This window comes from Corvus brachyrhynchos, unplaced genomic scaffold (genome assembly GCF_000691975.1).
Source record: "Corvus brachyrhynchos isolate BGI_N302 unplaced genomic scaffold, ASM69197v1 scaffold101, whole genome shotgun sequence".
Taxonomy (NCBI): Eukaryota; Metazoa; Chordata; class Aves; order Passeriformes; family Corvidae; genus Corvus; species Corvus brachyrhynchos.
Genome location: NW_008237239.1, coordinates 13,880,456 through 13,894,727, shown reverse-complemented (window position 1 = coordinate 13,894,727; position 14,272 = coordinate 13,880,456). Strand labels below are relative to the sequence as shown.

Sequence of the window (14,272 nt, the reverse complement as noted above, 5' to 3'; positions counted from 1 at the left end):
GATATCCATTTGTTAACACACCATTAAAATTGGGACAGTGGTATTAAGATTGCTATTTCTCACCGCTTCCAGGATTTAAAAAGAAAACACAGATCCTTGCTTGAGTGGGGGATTATTCAAGCCTCACACTCCAATCCACCTAATTTCAACAGCAGCAAGACTATAATTCCTATGTCTCTCTGCTCTGACAATTTATGGCTAAGGAGACTTAACACAGGAAAGTTTTCAAAGCTGGGAGCTACGCACCAGGGGAAAAAAAAAAAAAAAAAGCCAGCTTTCAGTCTCAAAAAACGTCATTCCAGAATACCACCCTGCATGAGACATATGGAGCAAGCCACAAATTTGGCAGTGCCACCTGGATATCAAGTAGCAGTTTGTTTTATCACCTTGGCACACGTACCCTCTGAGGCAATGAAACAGGCAACAAGGTCAAGACATTTAGCTGTTTGCATGCACAGAGAAAGTAAACTCTGAGCTAAAATCTGGCGTCTGTTTTCTCCTATATTGTTGTCAGAGTGAAGAGTTTAACCACATTTCCACATAACATGTTCTGACTTATTTTCAGAAAGTATGTGGCAGCAGGCAGAAGCTGACTCAAAAGCAACTAACTCAAGCTTTCTTTTACGTTTTGCAGCTGTAAAGTTATAGAAGTTTACAATTTCTGGAAGAGGAGTAAGAAGGCACTGTAGAAATAGTGCTTTTCTAAAAGGCAGCAGTTCCTTAACATGAGTGAGAGGAAAAAGACATGAAGGAGAACAAATTACCAGCAACTCTTTGTCTGAAAAGCAAGGGACAGTGATACTTATGACACTAGACTACTTGAGAGGAAGGGACAGGGTGCACAGAAGACAATGCTCCTGATCCTCTCGTGGAAAGGACATAAAGTGAAGTTCATGCAGAGAAGAAAACTGCCTGTGTAGCCTCCAATCCTGCAAGAAAGAAGGGAAACTCACAACAGAAAAGTTGGAGGAAGACAGAGGATACATTAACTAGCATAATAATAGTGGGCCATTCACCTGCTCAATTTAGGAGCAACAGTATCAAATTTGGGGGTGGAGGACTGAGCATTTATTAAACACCATTTAGAGGTATCAGGTGATAGAAGCAGATCTGATTGATGGACAAAGAATGCAGCAAGAAAGCATGAATGGAAAAGCTTTGGAAGGGTGTTCTGGCCACCCAGAAGAGGTGAATTAGAGCCCATCTACATAGCAGACTTCACACAGACTCAAGTTCCCCTCCCTACAGGTCAAACAAAACCACATTTACTCTTGGTCTTGTAGCCAGCTGGACCAAAAGTTGTATGAACACAGCTAGCATGGCACAGAGCCTGAGCTAATAAACTTTTCTTTAAGTCAGGTTTAGAGCCCAGAGCTGGCACCACACAGCAACAGCCACGGGGCTTCCAGTCATCTTACAGGATAGGAAGCATCTCAGATGCACAGGCTTATTTCTGGAAAGATAATGTGTACATGGTAAAACAAAAGGAGAAAGGAAAAAAGAGAATGAGAAAAAAATTAACTTCCTGATGAAGTTCTCTAAAGAATCAGGTAAGGTAATTGATACAGGAACACTTATGAAGAGGAAGCTGGACATCTGAACATCATCCCATGTACTCAGAGAAGAAGACAAAGTGACTGTCAGGAATATTAGAAGAGAATAATGATGCTGAAATTGAACACAAATTTCTGTTCTGGTCTCTGCCCTGTGCAATTTCACCAGGTATCTGAAAAGTAAACACAGTTTCCAAAAGTTGGTGGAAAGCCTGGGTAACTTGGCCTCTTGAAAAGCAGATTCCTATGAAAACATGAATTGCCAAACTCCTTTTATAAGCAAGATAATAGTTGCTTATTTTCATACAAAAACACTTCTACTACTGCAATCAATTTGCATCTTCAACCATTAATGTGCGCACCTTCTGCAAAATGAACTTTGTCTGAACAGATAAAGGTGAGAAAACACAACCCACCCTTAAAAGCAAACAGCAGCACCTGTTAAGGGATGGATTTGCTACTTCTCAGTACAACAGCCTGAAGGAGCAGTGCCCACGTGGAGGCCCTTGGATGCCCACAGAAAGTAACACAGGGAACCAGCCACAGTTAACTGCCACAATCAGACTGGGAAAAACCAGATGCAGGCAGGAGGCCGTGAGGAGAGGCAGGGAAAGGACTCAAGGCTGAGTATTGCCACTGCCATCTAGAGGCTTTAAAGACAGATGTTTCTTTCTGTCCATAGCCTCCCCCCACCAGAATCTGCTTTCAAACATAAGAAGATATGAGCTGGAAGACACATAGGTTTTTAGAAAAATGTAACTCCACAAAAGTCACATTCAGCATCTCCAAATCCTGTGCTAATAGTTGTTCCAAGTATCCCGTAAAAGCCCTCCAGCCGATTCAGAAGGGTATCAAAGAATTTTTCTACTTTACAGCATTTTTTTTTCTTTTCAGTATTTTATCTGACATAAAGGAAGTGGTTTTCTTCTGCTAAAAATGAGGCCCTTGTGAATAATGAATAGAAACGTTCACATTAAGCACTTTTAGAAGCACTCTTTATTTTATAAGGCAGAGTGTAAAGTGAGTGCATTGTCAGAATCTGGAATGTGATATTTCACAGAAATCATTAAAACCTTTTAAAACTAGTTAGTGCTATTTATCATAACTGTCCTCTTCAACTAAACACCTTTCTCTTCACAGAACAAAATATTGTGGGGACATTAGTTTATTAACATAATAGGAAGTACTACAAAATAAAATCCAAATAGCTTCCCATATAGAATATATCGTACAACTAAGCACAAAGTTATTGACAATGAGAGATCCCAGTGACAAGTCATACAACCTCAAGAAAAAAAAAATAGCCAACCACTGTTAGAAGACAAAACCATTTTTTGTTATGCAAGAATTGTTTTATCAAAGCAAATGCTATACCAGAAATATCAGATCCCTTCCCAAATAAGCTTAATAAGTGTTTGTATAATGTAGATTTATACATGAGAGCTAAACAATTCCAAAGGAAAACTCTGGGGTCGGACACGAATTTCCTAGAAATCACAAGAACCAGGCATAACTCAGAAATACATAAATATCTGAAGGATTGCATGGTACACGGAAATGCTTAAGGGGACTCAGCCTAGAGGCAGGCAAGAAGCTCTAGTATAGTATTTATTTGGGCTGACTGACCCTTCCTTACAGCTATGCTATTATTTAGTGCAAGTGCAATGCCACTAAAAGTGCCACTAAAATTACTCTACACGTGGTATCCAAGTCAGCATGTACACCTTTACAAGCAAACTTCCAGAAGTGCAAACAGCTCTGCTGAGCCCAGCTTCTCTCTTGCCAGTCCCAGCTCTGGCATTTCTGCCATACCAAGCAAACAGAAACTGGAGGCCAATGCCCCATGAAGAAATATGGCACTTGTCATTTATGAGCTGCTTTAAAACAGATCATGCTATGAGGTTATGTGAGAACAGGAAGCAAACCTTCAGAGCTGCAGTCAGACAGGTTGTCAGTCAGAGAGTCAGACAAAGGCTCAACAGGACCAATCAGTTCAGAGCCATCATGCACCTCTCCACCCTGAAAAGAAAGAGGGAAAGGAATTATTCAGCTGCTGTGCTCTATGGAAATTTTCATTGTATAGAAGTGATAGCCAAAATGATATTTCCTACTCAGTGAATGCTCCATTACTTCAGAATTAATGCATTTAATTGAACTATTGGCAAAATTAAACAAGGACTTTTGTTTAAGCCATGCTTGGTTGCCACAGACTGACTAGATATCTAAATATTTAGCCTACTGCAGCTTCAGAGTTCTGAACCACAGAGACCTGCACACCCAAGTCTAACAGGGAGAGAACAATAGTACTCCTGATCTCTTGTGTGACATACAGTCTGTGTGCCCTTCAGTGGTGCTCCCAAGCTCAGCAGGTCCCTCACACAGGACTGTCTGTCCATCAGACTAATGTCTCACTCGTGACCCACTATCTTGAGTCCAGTCGTAGTTGAGACTTAAAGATACAAGGAGGACATTCCTTTCCAAGCCTGAACGGAACCAAAGCTAAGAGAAGTAACAATAGCCCTAGAAACTACCTAAATTTTTGGGGTGCTTTTTAAATTTCTGCTTCACATCTCAAGTGCACACTTTCCATGCCACTTTAACAGAAAGTGCACCATTTTCAAGGCCATGCTACAAACAGGCATTGCTAATCTGTCCTGGACGAGCCCAGCATATCTTCACACAAGCCAGTTCATTCTTCTGGAGTTTACAACACATAGATCCAGAGAGCTCTCCCTTCAGATGTTTCTAAGAATTCATTGTCCAAGTCTCTCTCTCCACAGCTATTTGCACAAAAATCTGAAAAGGAACAAAACCACCCCTGAGCAGAGCTAAAGCACACGGGCTGAGCTGGTGACAGACCAAACCTAAGGCTCTCTTACGGAAAACATGACACCACATCAGCTAGCAAATGGGCCTAAATTATTGCATTTGCATAACTGCCCTGGAAGACATAGTTTCTCCTACAAAAACATTGGTTTTCTAGTTTTATTCATTTCCTTGCAAATCCAGAAAAGTCCATTGGGAGGCTAAAACTAATACTTTTATTAAGCAAAGGAGGGAAAGAAAACTCTGAAAAAGTACCCAAAACCACAGAAGTACTTCCAAAGAACTGAAAAAAATGCAAATGCAAATAAACCAAGAAAGTAAAATAGTCCAACTTGGTCTCCCACTCATTTATTGCCACCAAAGCTTAATGAATTGTTTTAAGTATTTTAAAGAACCCTGCAATAAATTCATGAAAACAAGCAAAGAATTTTAAGCTTTGATATAATTTTGCTTTTGTATATGTATCATTTAAGTATACTAAACACATTAATATGCTTAAGTCCCATCTCAGCCAGATAAACGTTTCCTTAATTCCAGAGAGTTACTATCACGGGTACACGTAAATTTATGCTTATGAGTTTGCAGAACGTTAGACTAAGCTACTGAAAATAAAGTGGTTTGAATGAACAATTGAAAAGAAACTGCTTCAGCTGTAATAAAGAGGAAGCCCACATCAATGTACCGTCCTAAAATTTGGTATGGAGACTGGTTCTCACAACACTGTACAAGCAGCACATTGGACTAGTTACATGCCAAATTTGTTGCTGGGGACCTGAGTCCATAAAAGATCATAAGGAAACAGCGTAAACAGTCTTCACTCCTTTGGTTTGAAACTATAAACACCTACTTAAAATATAGGAACAGTGATAATATTTTTATTACTTCCCCACTGGAATTTATCATCACAAGTTTTGCTCATCATTCAATAAAAAAAATTAAATTCCCTTCACCTGAAGCTCCTGTAAAACTTTCCACCTTGTAGAGGTGTGGCATGGGGCTTTTTTAAAGCCACATTTCCAGAGTGAACAGAGAACTCCCAGTCCCTTCTCAAAGCATGTCCGACCAGCTCACTTCATTCCATGGTTTATAAAGTAAAGCAGAATCAGCACTACACTTCAGTCACATCAGTAAGAAGCAAATACTTCTGCAAATACTAACCAACCTTAAAAAACTCTTCCAGCTGTTTGCTGTTATAGAGAGCAGGTATATTGGCAGAAAACTGCAAAAGATCTTCAGCACATTGCCTTCTTTCTTCAATCACCGTTTCATCAAATCGCCCTGGAACAGACACATAGATGGTCATGACAGTTTTAGAAATAACTACACATTTATTTTGCAATAATAACTACAACAAAAGAAAACAAATGAGACAAAAGCAACCTTCTGGAGACAATGCCCTGAGTCTATGAAAGTCACTTCAACGCTTCAGGAGAACATAGCAAATCTTCAAACTTCCTATTCTCAATTGTCCCTAGAGTCCCGTCGTCCGCAATCCACTCGGATGATGAAAGCTGGCAGCTACGACAAGAATCCTTCGCCCTCTCATCGTAAGAATATGTGAGGCAACACTCTTGATTAGCCAAGAGACACTAACGGATGTCCAGTGTTATCTGACAATAAATGATACATGCACAATTTGACAATATGCCAGTCAGTGTCAGCCTTGATTACGGCCCAAATCCTGTAAGGAGCTGAGCAATCTTCACGTATTCTCAAGAACAACGCACAATATGAGCGGGTAGTAAACAAAGTATTACTAAAAGCCCCCAAACAGATCTTCAATTCCAAGGTGCCATTTATGGAGGAGACAAAGTGTAGGGGAGATGGTGAAGCCCTGCTACCAGGCACTGAAGCTTTCCTCTGAAGTAGCTCCATGCAGACAGGGTCTCATCTCCTTCTGGATTCAAGAGGTAAACAGAGCTGGGAAGCAGCTCATTTACTAAAATGTATGAACCTTCCTTTTTCTCTACCCAGCACCCAAAACATTCCAATTAGAAAAAACATACTTAAAAAACAATCCCTTCAGTTCACCTGAAGAGATTTGCTTCTCAGGAGAAAACCCTTGGACTGCTACCTTAAATTCACATCCTTCACAATTGCACACAACTTATTTTAGCTTTTTATATCAACATCACTTTGTTGTTGAAATAGTTACAAGTTTACAAAAGGAAAAGGGCAGAGGTTAACAGTAATAATTGGAGGAGAATAGAACAGATATTGCAACAGCTATACAGAGGGGAAAAAAGGACTGGGAAGACAAGTTGAAGAAACAGTACTGCTATAACAGCATGACCAGAAAAATAAGAACCACCTGTGACAGCTCTGTGGCATTAACCTTTGAAGAGGACAAAAGCAACATTGCATACAAAAGCAAAATTCATTTATACTTAGAGCAAGCAAAAAAATAATCCCAGAAGAAAGTATCAAAGCAGGATTCTTTCCAGAAATTCTTCAAGTAAATAGCTCCTGCCCATGCGGTACCAGAAAAAAGAAAATAAAACTAAAAAGACACACACATACTCACAAGATCACAAACAAAGCTTTTGGGGCTTATTTTTCCCATGAAAGAAAAGAAAAGACATCATTGGGCTAATTTTCAGCTGGACTGGTTCCGTGCCTTGCTCACCCCGCCGTTTCAGCTGTACAAACAGGAGCAGCTGTACAAAAGAGTGAGCAACAAGCAAGCAGAAAGAAGGCAAAAGCAGTGCTACCATGGTGAGTGGCAACATTGAAATCAGGCCCTATTAAACTGCTCATCAAACTTCCTAAGTCTTCAGAGCAACACTGGGGGTGCATTAGGGCTCTTGGTTCATTCCATGCAAAATTGGACATCATGGTAAGAAAACAAATTCCCTCAGCAAAGCACAGCAGCATGGGCCAGTTAAATGAACCTACAAAAAAATCACACAAACGCTGTTACAATGCAGCAGAAAATCAACTGTGAAAAAGTAAACACTTAACAATACCAGAAACAGACAACTTTTGCAAGAAAGTAACACTGTAAGATATTTTTCCTCATTTCTCAAGAACCTCTCCCTGTTTCATTTCATCAAACTAAATAAAAACTGACTTTCCTTATCCACATCTTCTCAGTATCTCCACTGGGCGCCAGATAGGACACATGGGGACCAGCCCTGTGAGGCTGACCAGTGTACATTCACCCACTGCCAGGCAGCTGCAAAGCTCACAGGTAGGAGCTGAGCCTGCCTGGCCCTCAGCAGCACCAAAGCATGTGCTCTCTTCTTACTCAGCTGCCATTCCACAGACTTTGCAGAAGTATAATTACATTTGCAACCGCCTTCACTCTCAAATTTAGCTGATATTAGCCACATCAGTAAGGGGTTTGACTTTCTGGCAGCACAATTACACAAGCCTTAGTTACTTAGGAAGCTGAGCTAAAAACAAATAAAAATACATGTTTGAACAGAGCAACTGAAACATTAGTCAGTGTCACATTTTCCAGCCCATTAGCATCATGATACACTATCAGGAAAACTGCTTCTAGAACTAGAGGGCTTTAGGGGAAGGAAGAACATTATTCAGTACTGGTTCAGTTCACAGACCTCCTGGCATCTTGCTGGCAGTTTAATTCCCAGGCAACCCTGCCTAACTCCTTCCTCCTTCTCCTTTTTTCACACTTTCAAGCAATGCTGTATTGCTCAACACTTTCATCATCACCCTTCTCAAGGAAACGCTGAAAGGTGCTTACACAGCCAGCTGACTCTCCAAACATTTCTTTTAGGATGTCATTCTCCATCTAAATCAACATTATTTCAGCTAATCTTTACAATCTCTCAGACACACATAAAATTCATTCTAGAGATCGCATCTTTCTGATATTTTTAAGAAGTGTCAACTACAACTTTAGCATGAAACACAGTTGTTACTCCTCCAGTGATGTTCCATTCAAAACTTTCTATTTACATGGAAACAAAATGTAAATTTCTGTGCAAAGAATGCACCATCAATTTTGTGGAGAAGACCTGAAGAACAAAACACCCAGCAAGATTTGTGTTCATGTTTCAGTTAGTTTCTCACAAGACTTCCTACTGTACACAACACCGAATTCATAAATATGTTACTTCATTCAGTGTCTTCAAATACAAAGGGCATCCTTTTGTGAGCTTTGTAATGTAAATCATCTTTCTGACTCACTGCTAACAAGTCACCAATATCTGGGGGGGGGGGTTGTTTCTTTTTTGGTGGGGTGCAGGGTGTGTACTAATTTTTATACTGAAGTACATTTCTGCAGTTGTTAGATACAAAACATAAAGATTTACCCATATTTTGGTAAAATGCCATGTATAGTCAACATACGGAAATACTTAAAAGTGTCCAACAATAACAACAACAAAGAAGTTGTTTGAAAGTACTGAAGAAAATTATGTTGATGCATATTAGGATAGGACAGTAATCCTGTACCAGAATTAGGTATCACAATTTTAACAGCTGGATTTGTTAACACATTTTAGATTTCTGTGATCAGATTCACTGAGGTTTTTCCTATAAAATGGGTGAAAAAGGTTCAAGTGAAGTACAGAGAAAGTCAGATGATTTCTTTTTCCCCATCCATAGCATGTTTCCTGCTTTGATGCAAGCAACTCTACTGCAACAGCATAAAAAAACCATGCACTTCGTGGCAAATCTTTAGTTGCACGAAATAACGGAAGCACAGCATGACACATTTGTTTTTAAATACATCTTAGTTCTCCACACCATCTCCTGAAACTCTGAATGCTGAAGTGGAGATGCTCTTCAGGTTTAACACTTCAACTAAGTTCGACTGTCAGAACCACCAACGCTCATTTTGCAAAGTGCACTCTCTGCAAAACAATAGGTGCATATATTAGTTAAAGCACAGGAATCCAAAAAAAAAAATTTAAAAAACACCAGCTGCCAGCAATTCTACTCACAAGTTTAATTAGAAACTAGTCTAAAAGCTGCAACAATTGTAACATCACCACAGGGAAGAAACACTGCTGAAATGGTCCATCAGAGCAGCATGGAAACAAAAGATCTTGAGAGAGATGGACCTTGCAGGCCATCACTAACAGAATGAGACTGAAAACAAGTTTATCAAAACCTTGTTATCTACTAAGATTATATTTTTGCTCTAGTACAAAAAAATACTAGGATTTTTATTTTAAATTAAAATGAATCATATGGCAGTTACCATGCGTACAATTGAGCTGGAAGGATACACAGTAAAATTTTATGTTGTAAATTCAAAGATAACTCTTAGATTGGAGAGTCAGACAGTTCTGTTCCTTTCAGCTATGTACCAATCTTTTAAAATTTGTTTTTACATTGCCTCCACTTTGCTGTATTCTTCTGTGTCTCAGTTTCATTTAAATGTAGTGGGGTTTATTTTCGTTTAGTTTCAAAGAGCTTTTTTATAAATAACTGCATTGAATGTTTCTGTGGATTGCCTTCTCTCACAATGTACATTGCAGTCACTTTTGTTCACTAAATACAATAGAAGAAGGATGTTTTTCAGAAGGGATTTCACTCAATTCTTCCCTTGCTTACAGAGCTAGTGTAAAAATAGTTAATTTGCATTTAGAGCAATTTTAAATTATTTAAGATATTAGACACCTGTACTCTCTTCCACCCTGATTCTCTTTTACCCCTCTCTTTTCTCCCCTATGAATAGCTATCATATCTTCTACCTGAAATTAAATTATGCTTTGCAAATACTAGCTTTGTAAATACTTTGTCCAGTGAGAACTCTACTCTGTAAATCATATATAAAATAATCTCAGAATGGAACTAATACTACATGCGTTATTTAACCATTATTGCCCATGCTCTGACATAGCACCAAAACTTAACCCCACTTCCAACTTCATAAATAAGCAAAAATAAAATTACATTAAACTTGGGTACGATTTGGCTGATGTGAAATACGATTTAAATCAGGAATTTTACCCAGCTCTGCGCAGAGAACCACAAAATTTGCATCAGAATTCAGCTTCATAGATGCATGCCAACAGATGTGAAACATGCTGGGTGCTAAAACATACCAGTCTGAGACACACAGAAAATTTGGGAAAAGAGCCTCTAGATTACCGCCCAACACTGCTAAAAAATGCCACACAAAGAAAACCTGCAAAAACAAGCACTAGATATGCACCAAAACACACCAAACGCTGTCTGGGTGCTAAAACGTGCACAACACATCCAAACCATGCACAAACATGTATGGGGATGAACATAAAAAAACAGACACAACAAATGGAAACTGCAAATACACATAAAGCATGCACTAGAGGTGTGGCAAAAAAATGCCAAACATGCTCAACGTTAAAAATGTTAAAAATACGGGAGGGAAAAAAAGATGTGGTAGCAGGATGCAAAAAGAAAAAAAAAAAAAGGCAAACCCATGCTGAAGTGTGCTGTATGTTTAAAAGACCACCATATTTGAAACACATGGCAATGGAAAGCAACACTGCAGCAATGCCTAAGAAACAAAAATGATTTTTTAAAAAGTGCTAAAAGCTTAACAAAAAAAAAGAGCACGTGGGGAATTCATGCCAGAAGACAACAAGTCAAATGTACAGGACACCCAAAAGACCACTGCAGTAATGCCAAACATACTGGGACAACACTGTAAAAACCAAAATCCACACCAGAAAGTACATGGAAAACCCAGACCAAAAACAAGAGCATATGCCAGATGCATTTAAAAAATGCCAAACACCCTGGACACCGAACCCCACACAAGGTGCATAGAGAAACCATAAGCACGGACTGAATGCTAATTAAAAAAACAAAACAAAAGAAAACAAACCAACCTCCAAACTAAACCAACTTGTAAAGACCATAAAAAGGCTTTAACAACCCCAAAGCACCTTAGGCTCTAACAAGCCTGCCCCAAAACACTTCAGAAACTGAAAACCTTGCCAGAAAACACATTAAAAAAAAGAGCATCTGGTAGACTCATGCAAAAAAAAATGCCAAGCATGTTCAAAAACCATTAAAATGCCCAATAATTGTACATGGTAAATCCATGTTAAAAAACCCCACCAAATATACACAAAAAAAGTCCTACTGAATAACTATTAAATACACTGAAAAATCCTACAGTATATGAAAACAAAAAAAACCCCACACCACAACAAAGAAATCCTGGACACAAATAACATCATAGCCATACTCTAGGAACCAAAACCACAAAAACACTCCAAATCCACACTGGAAACCTTGCCAAAAAAGAGAGCAAATGCCAAAAAACCACCAAACATGCTGGACACTGAACATCAAGCAAAGTTCATTGAAAAACATAACACAGGCTGGATGCTTATAAAAAAATAACCCAAAACAAACTCGTAAACTCCATGGAAATACATTAGTAACCTCAAAACCAGCCCACAAACTAAAAAGTCCAACAAAAAATGCCTTATAAGCCAAAAAGCCGGACAAAAATGACAGAAAAAGACCATGAGGTAGATTCAAGCTAATACGACACCAAACACATTGGGTACTTAAAACCTGTTAAAATTCCCAGTAATTCTATCTGGTAGATGCACACAAAAAAAATCCAAACTCAAGCGGGACACTAAAAAAAAACTATCAAAAAGCAACTCTCAAAACCCAAAAAACTAAAAAGCCCCATTCTACAGGGTTAGAAATGCCTCAGAAACACTTACAAAGCACACAGCAGGTATATGCCAAAAAAAGGTCAAACATGCCGGGCTCACTGAAAAATGCTAAAACCTGCTTAACAACCTGCAGTGTATGCATGGGGAAAAAAAGCTACACCTAAGAAATGGGGGATACAGCAAAAAACCCTATATAAAGATGCTACAGCAATGCATTAAGAACCAAACACCTTGCCAAAAGAGCAAAGAATTCACACCAAAAACCTTGCCAAAGAAGTGACCACATGGGAGAGGTTTGCCAAAAAACATCCAACATGCTAGATGCTCACAACTACGCAGAAAAACCCAAAACAAAACTGACTGACTACAGCCACCACAGACTGGGTGCTTAAAAAAACAAAATACACTAAAACAACTTGTAAGTGCCATGGAAATGCCTTAGTAACCCCAAAAGCACTTTAGAAACCAATAAGCTCATCCAAAACCAAACCAAATACACATGATAGATGCATGTACACAAACGTCAAACACCTGTTGGACACTTTAAAAAAGAACTTTAAAATTCTTGGGAAAAAGGCTCAAAAGCAGGTGGTAGATGCACACCAAAAAGCAACAGTCAGCAACACCTCAGAAATGCCTCAAGAACACTCAGAGAGCATGCAGTACATGTATGCAAAAAGATGCCAAACATGATGAACACACTAAAAAATTGTTGAAAAACGCTTAAAAACCCAGTGGATATTGTGTGATACATAGGTACACCAAAAACATAGAGTTCATGCTGAACATGAAGAACACACACTAAAAAAAGTTAATTTTATAAACACAACACTGCTAAAAAATGTGTAGTAGGTGGAATTCTATACAGTCACAACACTTCACTGAAAGCCCACCTACAGCCCATCCATGAGGACATACACATCAGGATGAAGTTAAGACCTGTAAGAGCCAATTTTTTTTTGTCACTTGTTTCTCCTGTGGAGTCACAATCCTCTTGTGATCTCAAAAGCCTAGCTAGATAAAACTGACAATTGCAATCAAATTCCTATAATAAAAATTCTTTTCTGTAACAACCACTTAAGACTCAAATACAGCTCATCGCTAAAGATCAGACAGTTCATATATAAAATATTTTGTTTGCTGTTCAAGTGCTGTTCACAAAGCTAATATAGACTTTATGCTCCTGAAAACAGGGAATGTATGTTGTAAAGATACAGAACACATACATCAATAAGTATCTCATCTACTACATCTAACACAGTGGCAAAAACATAAAAAACTCTTATACATTACAAAAATAAAGAAAAGTATCAAGTTAGGATGCCAGCACACCTACAAGTTGAGTAGTAAAAGCACAAGGAAAATTTTCCATCCAGTTCCAAAACGAGATGTACTTATAAATAGTAAGTTATCAAAGAATTTCAGCAGGTCAGGAAGAAATTATGCTTACCAAACACTATTGCTTTGGCAAAAGGTGGAAAGAGCTCTGTGTGTCTGCATAGGTTTTTATGAATTTGCCAGAGATCTTTGTGCAGTTTCTTAAAGTCACTGTATCTCTTCCAAACAACTATCTAGAGCAGAGAAACCAGAGAGAAGTATTAGTGAAGTTCATTGTTCATATTACATCACACCACAAATACACTGGTTTAATCACATCAGAGCACTAACTTCAGCAAATTTGTTTAACAAAAATATGCAATCTGAACTGACAACTGTAGAAAGCATTAAAAATGGTCACTATCTGTCCCCGAGCTGCATTTTGGCTAACACTAGAGTGCATAGAAAAAAAATGAGTAAAAGCTGAAAGGCGGGCAAAGGCAGCGCTGCTTCAGTCACTCTGACATCCAGACCTACACAGGGAGCCAGTAAGAGAGGAAAAAATGCTGAACAGGAGTGCTGCACCATCCAACATTTAACACCACACTGTGCCTGGTGCAGCTGCAGGTGTGGGGAAGAGACAACAGCAAAAGAGAACACCAGAGAAGAGAAATCAATACAAGCAAGGGATTTCTAGGGATGGTACATTAAGCCCCCAGGACTAGAAAACAGCTCCTAAGCTGTCTTAGTAGTGTTGATTAGATGTAAATGCAAGCCCCCATTTTAAATGGGTTTTTTTGTAATAACACCAAAAAGAAAGAGTAGGTTCCTTTTGGAATCTAGACAAAAACTCCATCTTAGGAATACAAAAATGCCATCGGTTCATTATACCAGATACTCCTGATCTGGTCTTTCCAGAAAGTACTCATCTTCCAGTCAGGTATCCACCTTATCCTTCTTCCATCCCACTCTTTC

The 14,272-nt window shown here is 38.8% G+C and overlaps 1 protein-coding gene across 2 annotated transcripts in view; it reads right to left on the bottom strand.

Moving 5' to 3' along the window:
• RPS6KC1 (ribosomal protein S6 kinase C1) overlaps window positions 1–14,272 on the bottom strand; it is an 81,907-nt gene that overhangs the window by 63,993 nt on the left and 3,642 nt on the right. For both annotated transcript variants that reach the window (XM_008630327.2, XM_017730020.1), the window contains exons 2-4: window positions 13,431–13,551; window positions 5,542–5,657; window positions 3,479–3,572 (exon numbers count right to left, since the gene is read on the bottom strand). The gene's annotated coding sequence lies outside the window, so the exon portion shown is untranslated. The remainder of the gene's footprint in view (window positions 1–3,478; window positions 3,573–5,541; window positions 5,658–13,430; window positions 13,552–14,272) is intronic.